Genomic DNA, 15,379 nt, shown 5'->3' on the forward strand with positions numbered 1-15,379 from the left:
ATCTTGTGTTACGCGAGGCGAGGAGTAAAGGAAGGCTTTCTTAGAAAAACCACAGCATTTTCTTGCTCCCAGACTTTGCAAATTCGACAAGAGAGAAACGTGATCGATTCAAGGAATGCAAGAAACTTTTACATCAATGGAAGATCACTTTTGCACTGCTATTCCTGACTAAATTGAGAATAGATGCTAAGGAGGGCCGTAAAACATTCACATGCCCACAGCAAGCGATGTGGTACTCATGTTGCAGCCGAGTGGACCGGCTCACTGAACATTCACTTGACTAAGGATGGATGGACGCCAGTTGGCGCTGTCGTGCACGGGGTTAATGCGCACGTTTTTCTTTTTTGTGTTTGTTTGGTTATGGGGGAAGTTCGGGTTTTAATGGTCGCACCAATGTTGGAATGTGGTTTTATAATCGTGTTTTTGACATATGATCTATTTTTTCTTAAATGTCAAAACGTCATATGTTAATATGAGTGGATTGTCTCTCTCCACATGGAATGTGAATGGGTTGGGGCACCCCATAAAAAGAAGGAAGGTTATTTCTCTTCTTAAGCGTAAGAAATATGATATAGTGTTTCTTCAAGAAATGCACCTTTCTCCGCAGGAAGTGGAAAAATGTGGAAAGATATGGGGTGGGCATTTTTTTAAAGTGCTGGCTCGAGTAAGAGCAGGGGAGTCATTACGCTGATAAGGAAACATCTACAATTCAAATGTCTCAAACAAAGTAAAGATAAATTAGGAAGAGTTATTATTGTTTTAGCTGAAATTCAGGGGCAAAGTCTTATTTTGGCTAATATTTATGCACCGAACGTTGATGATCAGGGCTTTTTTATAGATCTTGAAGGGATATTGCAAGCCACTGGCACCCCGCATGTTATAATGTTGGGAGGAGACTTTAATCTTTTGATGGACTCAGTCCTTGATCATAGAGAAGCAAAGGTGTACAAGCCCCTTAGAGCAACATTTACGCTTCACAGGATGTGTAAATATCTTGGTCTTACAGATATTTGGAGACTTTTGAACCCATCTGGTAGGGACTATACATTTTTTTCATCAGTCCATAAGATTTACTCTAGAATAGATTTATATATTATATATATATATATATATATATATATATATATATATCTAAGTATATATATATACTCTATACACTCTATATATATACCCTCATTTCATCTGTTGTTGTTTGCTCAATTGGAAACATTTTAGTCTCAGATCATGGCCTGGCGTGTTTAGAGGTGTTGCCACATACGGAGAAAAAGAAATCATATAGTTGCCGTTTTAATGTATCCCTTTTGCAAAATCCTGAATTCCAACAAATGCTAAAGACTGAAATCAGTGTCTTTATGGAGACCAACTGGTCCTCAGTATCCTCTATGGGCGTGGCTTGGGAGGCACTTAAGCTGGTTCTTAGGGGTCGTATCTTACAGTATGCCTCATTCACCAAAAAATCTAAAGCAAAAGAAGGAATTGGATGGGAATATTAAAAGTGCCAAGGCAGAGCTGAAGCACAGAATGTCATCTATTGGCCTCAGGGAATTGACCCGATTTAAATACAGATATAATTCTATTTTGTCGCGGAAGGTGGAGTTTTGGCTATTCAGGGCAAGACAGTCATACTTGGAATCGGGAGACAAAGCGGGGAAGCTTCTTGCCAGATATATAAAACAGAGAGAGTCTTTTTCTACCGCTCCCTCAGTGAAATCTGCTGGTGGTGAAATATTTACCTCAGCCATTGATGTTATTTTAAAGATTTCTATCTTGATCTCTATTGTTCCACGTCTTCGTCTACTGAAGAGGATATTAGAAACGTTGTGGAACCATTTGAATTTCCTAAACTGATCATCTGAGACCGTCAATCTGTGCATTTTATCACATGGCTTGTTGAGCGCATTACCACGGAGACATAGCGCATGTGGAGGCTTCATGCTATTCTCCATGGTATCCACGCACATCTCATCATGCATCCCACCGAGAGTGAACCACATTATAGCGACCACGAGGAGGTTACCCCATGTGACTCTACCCTCCCTAGCAACCGGCCAATTTGGTTGCTTAAGAGACCTGGCTGGAGTCACTCAGCACGCCCTGGATTTGAACTCGTGACTCCAGGGGTGGTAGTCAGTGTCTTTACTCGCTGAGCTACCCAGGCCCCAAATCAGTCTGATTCTTAAAAAGGACAAAGATCCAAGTGAGTGTAAGAGTTACCGTCTAATTTCTCTGATCCAGCTAGACGTTAAAATATTGTCAAAAATCTTGGCTAACAGATTGAGTAAAGTTATGACATCTCTTATACATATAGATCAGGTGGGGTTTATTTGGGGCCGTAACTCTTCTGATCACATCAAGTGTTTCATTAATATCATGTGGTCAGTGGTGAATGATCATACTCCGGTTGCTGCCATCTCACTTGATGCTGAAAAAGCATTTGATATGGTAGACTGGGATTATCTTTTTAAGATTTTGGAAATGTACATGTTCTGGAATACTTTTATTGGGTGTATTAAGTTACTTTATAGACACCCGGTAGCGGAAGTTCAAACAAATGGATTAATTTCATCCTATTTTACTCCTTATAGGGGCACCCAGCAGGGTTGCCCTCTTTCCCCATTATTGTTCTGTCTTGCCCTGGAACCATTAGCAGCCACGATAAGAAGGGAGGATGATTTTCCAGGGGTGGAGGCGGGTGGCGTGGCGCATAAGCTTTTGCTTTAAGCAGATGATATTTTATTATTTGTCTCCGACCCTACTAGATCTATGCCGTGCCTCCACAGAATTATTAATTCCTTTTCTAAGTTCTCAGGATATAGAATGAATTGGTCTAAATACTTGAAAATATAGTTCAACATTTTGGGATTCCCAGGTCTCAATTCTTTAGGTATTTACAGCTGCGCCATCTGCTCTGTACTATTTTTGGGAGTAGTATACACCCCACTAAAGCGGCAGATACTCTGGGATTGGTGATTACTGCTTTTGGAAAAGGTCATGAGGCATCAGTGTATTACTCCCTGTTAATTCAGAGTCTGGGGGAACGGAGCTTCAGCTTCTCTTAAGAGATTATGGGAGGAAGATTTAAACTTGGAGGAGGAAATGTGGGCTAGGATTCCAAAAAACATCAAGTCTACATCTAGAGATGCAAGGGTGCACCTTATGCAGTTTAAGATTTTACATCAATTCTATTGGACCCCCTCTAGATTGTACAGGCTTGGTCTTAAAGACACACCCACCTGCTGGCGATGCCAGTCAGAAGATGGGGAAACAACCCATGTTTTTTGGTGGTGTGCTAAGATCCCAGAATTTTGGTTGAGTGTTTCAGAGTTTTAATTTTGCCCCAGGCTCTGCATTTTAGGGCGATGGGGCGGTCATTAATATAGGGGATAGATATATAAAATGTTGGGTCCTAGCTGGAGTTATGATCGGCAGATGGATCATTCTTAGGGGATGGAAGTCGGCAGGAGCACCCTCATTTCGGTAGTGGTGCACAGAGATGGGCGGGGTGGCGGCATTCAAGGAGGTGACATGTAGAAGGCTGGGAAAATTGAATTTGTTTAATAGGAAGTGGGGTAGATATTTGGCCTTTTTGGAGGGTTCTCAGGGAGGGGCAGTGGAGAGGGATTTGTAGTTTTAAATGTGTGTGTGCATTCTTATTGTTTTTTGCATGTTTGTGTTGGCTGGGGGGGATGTTCAGGGGGAGGGGATTAATTTATATAATTTTATTCCGTATTTTCTGTTATGTTTATTTAATTTGTGAATGGAATCAATAAAAATTGTCAATAAAATTTTATTTTTTTAAAAGACTGCACTACTGCTGGCTCTGGCCTCAGTAAAATGGGTCGGTGACCTGCATGCACTATCAATCGACAATTCATGTCTGGAGTTTAGCCCTGGCCTTTCAAAAGCCACTGTCAAACTCAGAAAAGGCTATGTGCCTAAGGTCCTAACCACGCCCTTCAGAGCGCAGGTGGTTCACCTTCAGGCCTTCTTCCCTCCTCCATTTAATTCGGATGAGGAACAATCATTGCATTTGTTATGCCCTGTGTGGGCGCTACACGCATACGTTGAGCATACACGCCAGTTCAGACTGTTTGATCAGCTCTTTATATGCTATGGAGGACGCACGAAAGGAATGTCCATCTCCAAGCAAAGACTTTCTTACTGGATTGTCGATGCAATTGCCCTGGCTTGGTCGCAGGGTAAGACTTGCCCAATTGGTGTTAAAGCACACTCAACTAGAGGCATGGCCTCCTCATGGGCATGGACAAATGGTTTGTCCTTACAAGACAAATGTTTTGCAGCAGGATGTTCTTCTCATAACACATTCGCAAGGTTTTACAACCTAGACGTAATGTTTCTCTCTTCACAAGTCCTCTCTGTATAGAGCGCTTACTATTCATTGGCCAAATATATATACCTATGCTCCTCCCTTTAAAGATGAGCTCCCCATCTTTTTACACAATTGCCTGCATTCAGGCCATTGTAGTTTACCATAAGTCACAAGCACTTACATTATAAATAAACTCCCTTCCCAACTGTGTTTGTGAAGCAGTTAATTCATGCTATTTGGCTATAGTTCATATATTCATTCTGAGTGCTCCCCTCCTGGCCCAACATGAGGGTCACTCACTGCGGCATACTCACGTCGGTTGCCGTCTCACGAGACTGCGGCGTCATGCTTCCTTTCTGGGAGGTTATGTCATGTTGTGCGGCGTGATGGGATTCTGTTCTCCATATGCGTTAATAAATGCAATGTCAAGTGTACTGAGTCATAAGAGAACATCTCGGTTACGTACGTAACCTCGGCTCCCTGAGACGAAGGGAACGAGACATTGCGAACGCTAGCTGCATTACAAGACTCAGAGTTCTTGAGGCACGAGTGATGCGCTCCTTGTTCTCAGTCAGAAATTCTGAGGAAATGGTGTTTGTGTACCTGTTCTTATAGCGGACGGTTTCGCGCCAAAACAGGCAGGGCTCAAACACCATAGCCAATATTAGAATATTGGCGTTATTGTAGAGAGGTTTCAACTAGGTCGTGTAAAAAGGTACTCCCCATATGTGTTAATAAACACATGGCTCATTCCCTTCGTCTCAAGGAACCAAGGTTACATATGTAACCGAGACGATTCCTCATATGTGCCTGTACAGTAGAAAACAACTTGCTTCGCGGACATTACACCCAGAAAATGGTGCTCACATGTGACCATATGCCCAAGAACACTTACCACTTTGGCCATATGGGGCAGTGTTCCGAATTTCAGTAAGTATACGCCAATTTTAGATAAAGAAAAATCAGCCTACTCTTTCTGATCTCACTGTGAGATCAGACTGGTTCAGCTGCAGGTGGTCTCCCTGCACCACAAAATGAGAACTACTGGTATCTTCCAGTACTTACTTTGATTGTCAATGCAGAGCATTTGCTGGAAAAATCCTTCATGTGCCAAGAGCTTGTGCATTGGAAGTCTGTTTCTTACAGGAATACAGTAGCTCTCACAAAAATGAAAATTCCGTCAACATTTACTCATGACACACTCAAGTCATTCCAAACTCGTATGACTTTCCTTTGCGAAAGACAAATGGAGACATTTAGAATAATGTTATGCTGCTCTTTTCATAGCAACTAAAGCATACTGTGACCAGCAGATGTCAAGTTGTCTGAGGCCTGCCAGGCATTAGAACCTCAGATATGCTTTGAAGAACTCCTCGTAAACTAATATTAATCAGTCACACCAAAGGTACTAGAGTATAATCACAGACAAATGTCTGAAAATTATTAAACCAGGTTTCATCCACTGCATACAGACTGGGTGGTAGAAACACCTTTAGTGTGACCTCACCAAAAAGGCATGCGACGACCAGATCATTGTGGTTTCTAAGACTGCTCAAATGTTTTTGAAGGGGCCCTGGCAAGGGATTAGAGAAGCCTATTCAAGTTACAAGACCTCTCTCTCTTCTTTAATATCCTTAATTCCCACACTTCCCAAGCACCTCCTTTCATCAGATGTTTATTTGTTATTCACGGCCAAAGTCAAATGTGCGAATGTGTTCTAGGTTGACTCGAAGAGCTGTAGACATCAATCTCATTTTAGTTTTTCAAAGGAATGATGCCAAAAGGAGGTGAGAAAAAAGAACTGTTCTCTGTTGAGCTTGCAGAATATCTCAGACCACACTGTGTGATCCTTCTCCAAACAGAGTGTTCCCATTAAAGAGAGATGAGGGGATTTCCACGACAATGACATTCTTGGTTAAGTCTGCGGTGTCAAGCATCACACTTGGTGCTTTTTTAGTTGTTTCTGGTTTGCAGACGCCCTTTGTTTCTTAAAGAAATACAACCCACTTTAACTGCTTGAAGGTCGGTGACCATAAACTATGCGATTCCTTACCATATGATGATGATGTGTTAGCATATTGAGACCAATCATTAACCTTTGGAAAGGCGTCTGTGTGTACTGTTTTTAAAGGGATAGTTCACCCAAAAATGAAAATTCTATATCTCAGTTCTGTTGGTCTATTAAATGCAAGTGAATGGTGGCCAGAATTTTGAAGCTCCAAAATGCACATAAAGACAGCATAAAAGTAAACCATACAACTCCAGAGGTTAAATCCATATCTTCAAAAGTGTTATGATAGGTGTGCATGAGTAACAGATCAATATTTAATTCCTTTTCTTTTTTTTTTTACTATAAATGAACTTTCATACATATGTACTTTTACAAGAGTTCTTCTGTTTTTTTGCCGATTCGCATTCTTTGTGCATATCACCTCCTACTGGGCTGTTGTGCAAATATTATTTATTTTTTCCTTTGCTTTATCTCTACCATTTTTTCTTTTTTCGTCCAGTCCAGTAGATGGTGATATGCACGAAAAATGTGAATTGCTAAAAAACAGCAGAAGGCAATTGTCTGACAATAAAGTCCTCAATATGCTTCCTACGAATTCAAAGAACGAATGGGTGTGACATAATTTAGAACAAAATCTGGCCAAAAAGAAGGTGTTTTTGCATTCATTTCGGTGGTTCGTAACCGCTCGCTGGGGCGAACTTTTAGGAAAAATTCTTATCGCTGCTAAACACCTTCTTACTGCTATTGGTCCACGTCATCGGTAGGTGTGACCTGGAGCTCCACCTACCTTGATGCTGACAGAATGTTCTGTTTATGTTGTTTAGTGATTCAAAAACGGTCAACATGAACACATCGATGTGTAGAGTTATTAGCAACCTGTGCAACTTCTGTATGATCATTTGCTTAGAGACATTTTCCAAGACCATGTCATACAATTTAATTTTGTTTAATTAGTCTACTAAAGGAATCAAATCTTTTCAAATACTCTCAAGTGCCTATTCACTCATGTGCCATCTGCAGCAAAAGCCATTCACACATCTGTCTAAAGTAAGATATGCCCATAATTATTCTTTCGTCTTTATTCTGAACATTATCACTTTTATACACTTATCTTTGCAAATGTATCAGTGTCATTATAAATCACAATAACAGTGTAACCGGCACATACAACGGCCACGTATAGCGTCATCAATTCAGAATATAAACAAGACAAATTAAACATTATATACTGCATATATATTATTTAAAATCATCATTGAGCGATTAAAATGGCTTCTTTTACTGACCTCATGTGAAGTCTACTCATAGAATGTGGCATAAAGTAATTGATGACATATTTTAGTTTAACATTTTATTTAAACCTTTATTTATGAAGGTTTTACATGTAGCGTCCTTTTGTTTAAATATACTTCTAAATGCCTCCCACAGTGGTGTGGCAGGTGTCTGAATGTTCTGAAACATACCGTTATATACCTTAAATATACCATTGCTTGGCTGTTTAGAACTTCTTTTTTACCCCTGAAAGAAAATCTAAAAGGAACTTCTCTGGAAGTATATTGAGGCCTAAAGAGTTTTCCACGACTGCTATCAGGTCCTTCAGTATATATACATATATATGTTTCATACATGTTATTTTGGTTTAAGTAAGTAACATTAGGCATTGATTATATTACCTATTAAAAAAACAACAACACTTTCTTACTGAAAGAAACAAAAGAGTGAAAGGCAAAATAAGAGTGGTCCAAATAAAAGTCAAATGTCCATCAATCAAATATAGGCAGATATAAAAGTGACTGCAGTACTGTATGTATTTTCAATAATAATATCACTCAAACAGTTGAAAAACATATTAAACGTGCAATAGCACTAATGCTTGGCTGTTATATCTCAAAATTTCAGACAATTACACGTGGCTCATTCTCTGTTCTTCAGACTTTTCAGCTCTTTTATACTTGATGGAAGAAAGACATTAATTCACTTTCTCAGCATCAGTTCCCTGAAATCCTCTGCCTCCCATTTTATAATGAACAGCACATCCAAGTTCAGTGCATGTGTCTTAGACTGCCTCTCTGCTGTCCACATATCCAAGATGCATGGCTGCAAATAAGGACGATAAATATTCTGCCGCTGTGAGCAGTTTGGAACATGTGTTCCGCTATGACTTTTAAGTAAGTTATTCCACATCCCATGGCATTACAGATGAGCTTGGGATCTGCCTGCCGAGAAAACACTTCTCCTGTGGATTACTCATGTGCAGCATGTTTAGTATTCCTTGAATGCATCCCTGACTGTATAATTCATCTCACTTAGGCCGGAGTAAAGGATTTATAAGGGTGGTTAATTGCACATTTTTATGCATAATTTATCACACTTCTTATGAGGGAATCTATCAGACTTGTAGGGTGAGAAAGCGTTTTTGCAATAGCCGATTAGTCTTCACTCATACTGGGAGAAGATGGGGAATTTCATGGCTGCTGATTATGCACCTGTAACATTAAATTGCTTTTATGGAGATGAAGATGACATGGTTACTATTAAGAATGAAGATAGCCCTTTCAAGACTGCATGGATATAGGAGTTGACAGGCTGCTGAATATTGTTTTTTAATTTAATTATTATATAAAATATGGAATGCTGCATCACGTGATATTTTAATGTAACACTGGAATGGAATTATCATATAATTATGTAAATGCACTTCATAGATCAATAAAACCTAATGAGCTCATCTATTTAAATGAATACCCAGTATATAATCTAACCCTTGGTCATTCAAACTATTACATAGTTATATTTTTATTGAAATTAATCAACATTGTTAGGATCAATTTACAATATGCTTTTTTACATGTGCTCCTATAGTTTTATAATGTTTAAATAAACATTTTTTTTTCTTATTTTTTATTAAAATGTGCATGCTTTTCAGCTATTTTAATTTGTATTTTAAAGGTCATTGTTTAAAAACCTGTCATGTTTTTCCAGAAACCTTTTTATTTTATTTTTTTGCAATTCTTGTGTACCCTCCACACCATACTATGAAATATAGATAATAGTTGAGCAGGGACTAGAGTGTAAAGCCGATATATGGTGTATGTGTCTAGGTACTGTAGGTGTGAATGAGTGTCATCATGTCAACCATGCATTTTATGTCTCAGTAGGCACTGAGAAACATTAAGTGCACAGGAAGAGACATGTAGACCTCTATATCCATGACAATGGTGTAATGGGTATGGGAGTGTTTCTGAAAACAAATGCAAACATGTCTTTTAAAGACAAAGATTTCCTCCCATGGATGCTGCTGGTTTAGAAATAGAACAATAGCTTGATCCTTATATCCTATTATCTTTTGTATGTTTGTGTTTGTACTGTTTTCTGTACTGTAATGTCCCTTTTAAGGCATATAGCTTCATATAGGCTATCAAAGTTATGGGGTAGTCTGTGTTACATTCAAATTCCAAAATGAAATGTATCATAATGTGCACGCCCATAAGCTTTATACCAGTTAGCAGACAGTTTGTTTAAAGGAATAACTCACTCAAGAATGGGAATTCTGTTATCATTGTCTCACCCTTATGTTACTCCAAACCCTAATTTCTTTGCTGGAACACTGGGCAGCATTTTCAGTGAATAACAACTTCGGGTTATGCCTGTTTCAAACACAAAGCAATTGTATTGTGGTGTCATTTTGTAGCTTGAGAGCCCCAGTCCCTATTCACTTTTGTTATATGGAAAAGAGTGGTCAGGATATTCATCAGAAATACTCCACGGCAGAAAGAAAGTCATATGGTTTTGGAACATGATTCACATGAGGGTGAGTAAATGATGACTTTCTAAAGAGGAACTATTCCTTTAAGCTGTACTTATGACTCAGTGTGAATGATCTGTCAGATCTATTCAGAGACTTCATGTCTAGTAGGTGTGAACATTACTGCTCTATGAATGGACTATGATTCAGTAAGAATTTCTCTGGTGAGGTTCTAATTGAATCTAAAACTTGAAAGGAATGTGCCAGGACAATGTTCACTGTATTCTGTTTCTTCAAAGATTGTACTATAGTGAACTATATTAATTTTACCAAAGATTCATCCTGCTTTCAACCAGTCACAAATGAGCTACAATTATACTTATTTACTGTCAGTGCTTGAAAGCTCATGTAATTCTAAAGTTAAAATGACTTGAACAAGGCTTCATTTGCATCTCTCTGTGACTGAAGCTGTCTGACTACATTAGGTGTTGAATTTCAGCATCTCTTCAGGACGATGTGAGTAATGTTTCAATTCCTGGCAACTTAGACTGCATTTTACACCCTTCTGTGAAGATGCTCTAGAATAGATAAACCTCTATAAATCCTCATATTCAGTAAACCATACAAGAAGTCCCAAACTTCTGAGACCACTGAAAATGCTTCTATTATTCATTTATTGCATTTTTCTAATTGAATAGAAAATGTTTCATTAGCATCAGCATAACAAATTGAGAGTAAAGTTGAAGTTGAGTTGAAAACTGTACATGGATTTTAGAATTTATGTGTATTTGTTGTGCCCTGGTTTTGCTTTAATAAAAGCATGCATTCAAGGTGACATGGACAGCAAAGTCTTGTGCAAAACCCGATGATCCATTTTATCTCACATGATTTGAGAATGTTCTGAAGGGCATCTTGTATAATTAAATGGAAGCAGGAAATGTCACAAACTTGCTTACTTGATTAGTCACCAAAAGTCTTAAATATTTAACTAACCATAACAATTCTTTGTTTACAATTTTTCAAAATCCTATAATGTTTCTGCCTATTTTCTGTTTTAATGAGAATCCCAGATTTTCAATGTGGTTTCAGACTTTGAGAAACCATTGCATATATGACTAATATTTCATGGTGTCATATTTCCCTATATTATACAACATATATTACTGTATATTCCCCTTTCTTAGACAAGGCAATGCATTTCTAATACACTGACTATTAAGACACGTTTTACCTTTTATAACACCCATTCTAATTCATGGTAACTGCTTTAATAAATCAGAACTTAATGTGAAGTATGAAGCCATGTGTGTGAGAGTAAAATCTAAATGATTTGACAATAATTTGTTCTTGCTTTTAGTTACCCTCAGCATTTAAATAGCAGTAATTAGCAGTATCTTCCCTCTGCCTTTGATTAAAGACAGCCCTTAATTATGGCTGACTTTACAGGCTTTTATATGAGGTCATTATGATTCTATGAGAGATCTGTCTCAGACTGGGCTGAGGATACGATCGTACTGGAAGCACTCATAACACCATCAGAAATATAAATTAACTGCACTCTCATGCCAAATGGGCCATGAAAGAAGAAAAATAACTCTCCCTCTCTCCGTCTGTCTTTTCACCTTCCCTTTAGGAATGAAGGAATCCCTAAAGACCTGAAAGGATTGTTTAAATTTTTTCTGTAAATGTATAAACAGTTTTACTGTGCCTTTAAGCAGCTTGGAAAATTCCAGAAAATTATGTCAGTCCTAATTTAGCTTCTGATAGGCTAATTGGAGTCAACTGAAGGTGTACCTGTGGATTTATTTTAAGGCTTACCTTCAAACTCAGTGCCTCCTTGCTTGACATCATGGGAAAATCAAAAGAAATCAGCCAAGACCTCGGAAAAAAAATTGTCGATCTCCACAAGTCTGGTTCATCCTTGGGAGCAATTTCCAAATGCAGATGTACCATGCAAATGCAGATGTACCATGTTCATCTGTACAAACAATAGTACGCAAGTATAAACACCATGGGACCACACGGCCATCATACCGCTCGGGAAAGAGACGCATTCTGTCTCCTAGAGATGAATGTAGTTTAGTGCGAAAAGTGCAAATCAATCCCAGAACAACAGCAAAGGACCTTGTGATGATGCTGGAGGAAACAGGTAGATAAGTATCTATATCCACAGTAAAACAAGTCCTATATAAACATAACCTAAAAGGCTGCTCAGCAAGGAGGATATAGAGGTCTACATATCTCTTCCTGTGCACTAAATGTTTCTCAATGCCTGCTGAGACATAAAATGTATGGCTGACATGATGACACTCATTCACACCTACAGTACCTAGACACGTACACCATATATCGGCTATACACTCTAGTCCCTGCTCAACTATTATCTATATTTCATAGTATTGTGTGAAGGGTACACAAGAATAAAAAAAAAAAAAAAAAAAAAAAAGTTTCTGGAAAAAAGCCAGACTACAGTTTGCAAGTGTACATGGGGACAAAGTTCTTACTTTTTCGAGAAATGTCCTCTGGTCTGATGAAACAAAAATCTAATTGTTTGGCCATAATGACCATCATTATATTTGAAGGAAAAAGTGTGAGGCTTGCATGCCGAAGAACACCACCCCAACCGTGAAGCATGGGGGTGGCAGCATCATGTTGTGGGGGTGCTTTGCTGCAGGAGGGACTGGTGCACTTCACAAAATAGATGGAATCATGAGGAAGGAAAATTATGTGGAAATATTGAAGCAACATCTCAAGACATCAGCCAGGAAGTTAAAGCTCGGTCGCAAATGCGTCTTTCAAATGGACAATGACCCCAAGCATACCTCCAAAGTTGTGGCAAAATGGCTTAAGGACAACAAAGTCAAGGTATTAGAGGGGGACCATCACAAAGCCCTGACCTCAGTCCAAATTTGTGGGCAGAACTGAAAAAGCTTGTGCAAGCAAGGAGGCCTAGAAACCAGACTCAGTTACACCAGTTCTGTCTGGAGGAATGTGCCAAAAGTCCAGCAACTTATTATGAGAAGCTTGTGGAAGGCTACCCAAAACGTTTGACCCAAGTTAAACAATTAAATACTAACAAAGTGTATGTAAACTTCTGACCCACTGGGAATGTGATGAAAGAAATAAAAGCTGAAATAAATAATTCTCTCTACTATTATTCTGACATTTCACATTCTTAAAATAAAGTAGTGATCCTAAGTCAGGGAATGTTTTCTACGATTAAATGTCAGGAATTGTATTTGGTTTTAATTTAAATGTATTTGGCCAAGGTGTATGTAAACTTCTGACTTCAACTGTATATGCAGTGTGTGTTTGTGTGTGTGTGTATAAAATATAAGCCACAATATACAGAGTGCAAATATACTGTAAAAATTGGTAACCTGATTTAATCCATAAAATCAGATTTGTTTGTGTAACCTAATGATTCAGGCTGATTCAGTGATGTTAAATTAATGTAGATTTTACCATATAAGCACGTTTTTAGTTTAACATTTCCTTTTCAGGGTAGAATAATAGATATTGTTTGTATTTAATTTTGCGTTTAAAAGGTTTTAAAGCAATATACAAATTGCCCACACATGTAAAATTATTAGACTTGCCAAATATAGCAGACATGCTCTCAGTGCGACATTCCACACTGTCTCTCTCTCTCTCTCTCTCTCTCTGTGTGTGTGTGTGTGTGTGTGTGTGTGTGCAGGTTTCACTAGATTTGTGAGTTGCAAATTTTTTAAAACGTCCTCACTAATATATTGAAACTTAATATAATCCACTTGAAAAACCCACTAGTGAAGACATTTTAGCTGGTCCTCATTAGTAAAAAAGGCTCATAAATAGGCCAAATCATGTTTTGCTTTAAATCTACTGATGTGCACAGGTTTCTGTGAGGGTTAGGTTTAGGGGTAGGGTTATGGAATAGAAAATATCATTAGCCTGCTATAAAATCAATGAAAGTCTATAAGATGTCCTCACTTATATAGAGAAACAAACATGTGTGTGTGTGTGGGTGGGTGGGTTTGGGTGGTTTACAAGGACATTGTTTTTAGGTTACAAACTGATAATTAATTACAAAGGTATTATGCTATAAATGTGGTTTATGAGGACATTTCTAGTGTCCCCATAATTCAAATTGCTTAAAAAATATACTAAATGATATTTTTTTTTTAAATGTAAAAATACAGAACGTTTTTTTGTGAGAGTTAGGTTTAGGGGTAGGATAAGGGGATAGGATCTATAGTTCGTACAGTATAAAAATCAAAATGTCTATGGAGAGTCCTCATAAGGATAGCCGCACCAACATGTGTGTGTGTGTGTGTGTGTGTGTGTGTGTGTGTGTGTGTGTGTGTGTGTGTGTGTGTGCATTTATAAATGTTGCCTATTTTGAGGCTATTTGTTTGATTTAGCCTATTGTTAGACAGTATGTTTTAAACATACAGTAATTATACCTAATTGTTGGACGTTATGAAAGGCTACTTCACCTCATTGAAAACTGTGATTAGTAAGAAAAGTATTCTAACATCACACTATCTGACAACTGATGGCAGCCTTATTACTTTTATTCGATACAAGTTTACAAGCTTGAATTGATTCAACAGGTTGTGAGCACTTACAGAGCATCTACCCTAATTTATCTTTTTTTTAGAACATTTTTATTTCTTATAAGAAAAATGCTTATTACAAATATGAATTCCATCTATACCTAATATAATAAATAACAAAAATATGAATGAACAGCAGGCGTCATGAGCTTTAAATAAATCATGCTGGTCTTAAAGTGGAACTCATCAGAAAGAGGAAATGACCGTTCTTTTTCCGTCTACCAGATGAGAAAAAACAGATCTTATGATACATGCTGTACAAACAGGGTAAGATTTCTAAATCGAGACTTGCATGCATATGAAACTGCTAGTTTGAAAAGCTTTTTGCTTAATATCGCAGCGAAACCAGTCTGAGATTGAAACAGAGAGCACAACATAACACACACTCAACATTGTTTAAACATAAAAGCTTTAATGGCATGTTTTATACTGAATAAATTATTCACAAATATGCATTTCTCTTCAAATATATTAATTATTATGATTAGCGATATACATGATGTGATGTACTCCTTTCCTCAGTCGAAAATGAACCATTAAATTAATGCTGTATATAAAATGTGTATTTTATACAACATCGAAAACACAGTGAAAAAGAACCTGTTCCTTGTGATGCTTATACAAATATTCATTACATGAAAACAAAAATAACTCCTATAAAATCTTTTGTGTTTGACATTTAATGTGCTATGCATTTG

This window comes from Myxocyprinus asiaticus, chromosome 44 (assembly GCF_019703515.2).
Source record: "Myxocyprinus asiaticus isolate MX2 ecotype Aquarium Trade chromosome 44, UBuf_Myxa_2, whole genome shotgun sequence".
NCBI lineage: Eukaryota > Metazoa > Chordata > Actinopteri > Cypriniformes > Catostomidae > Myxocyprinus > Myxocyprinus asiaticus.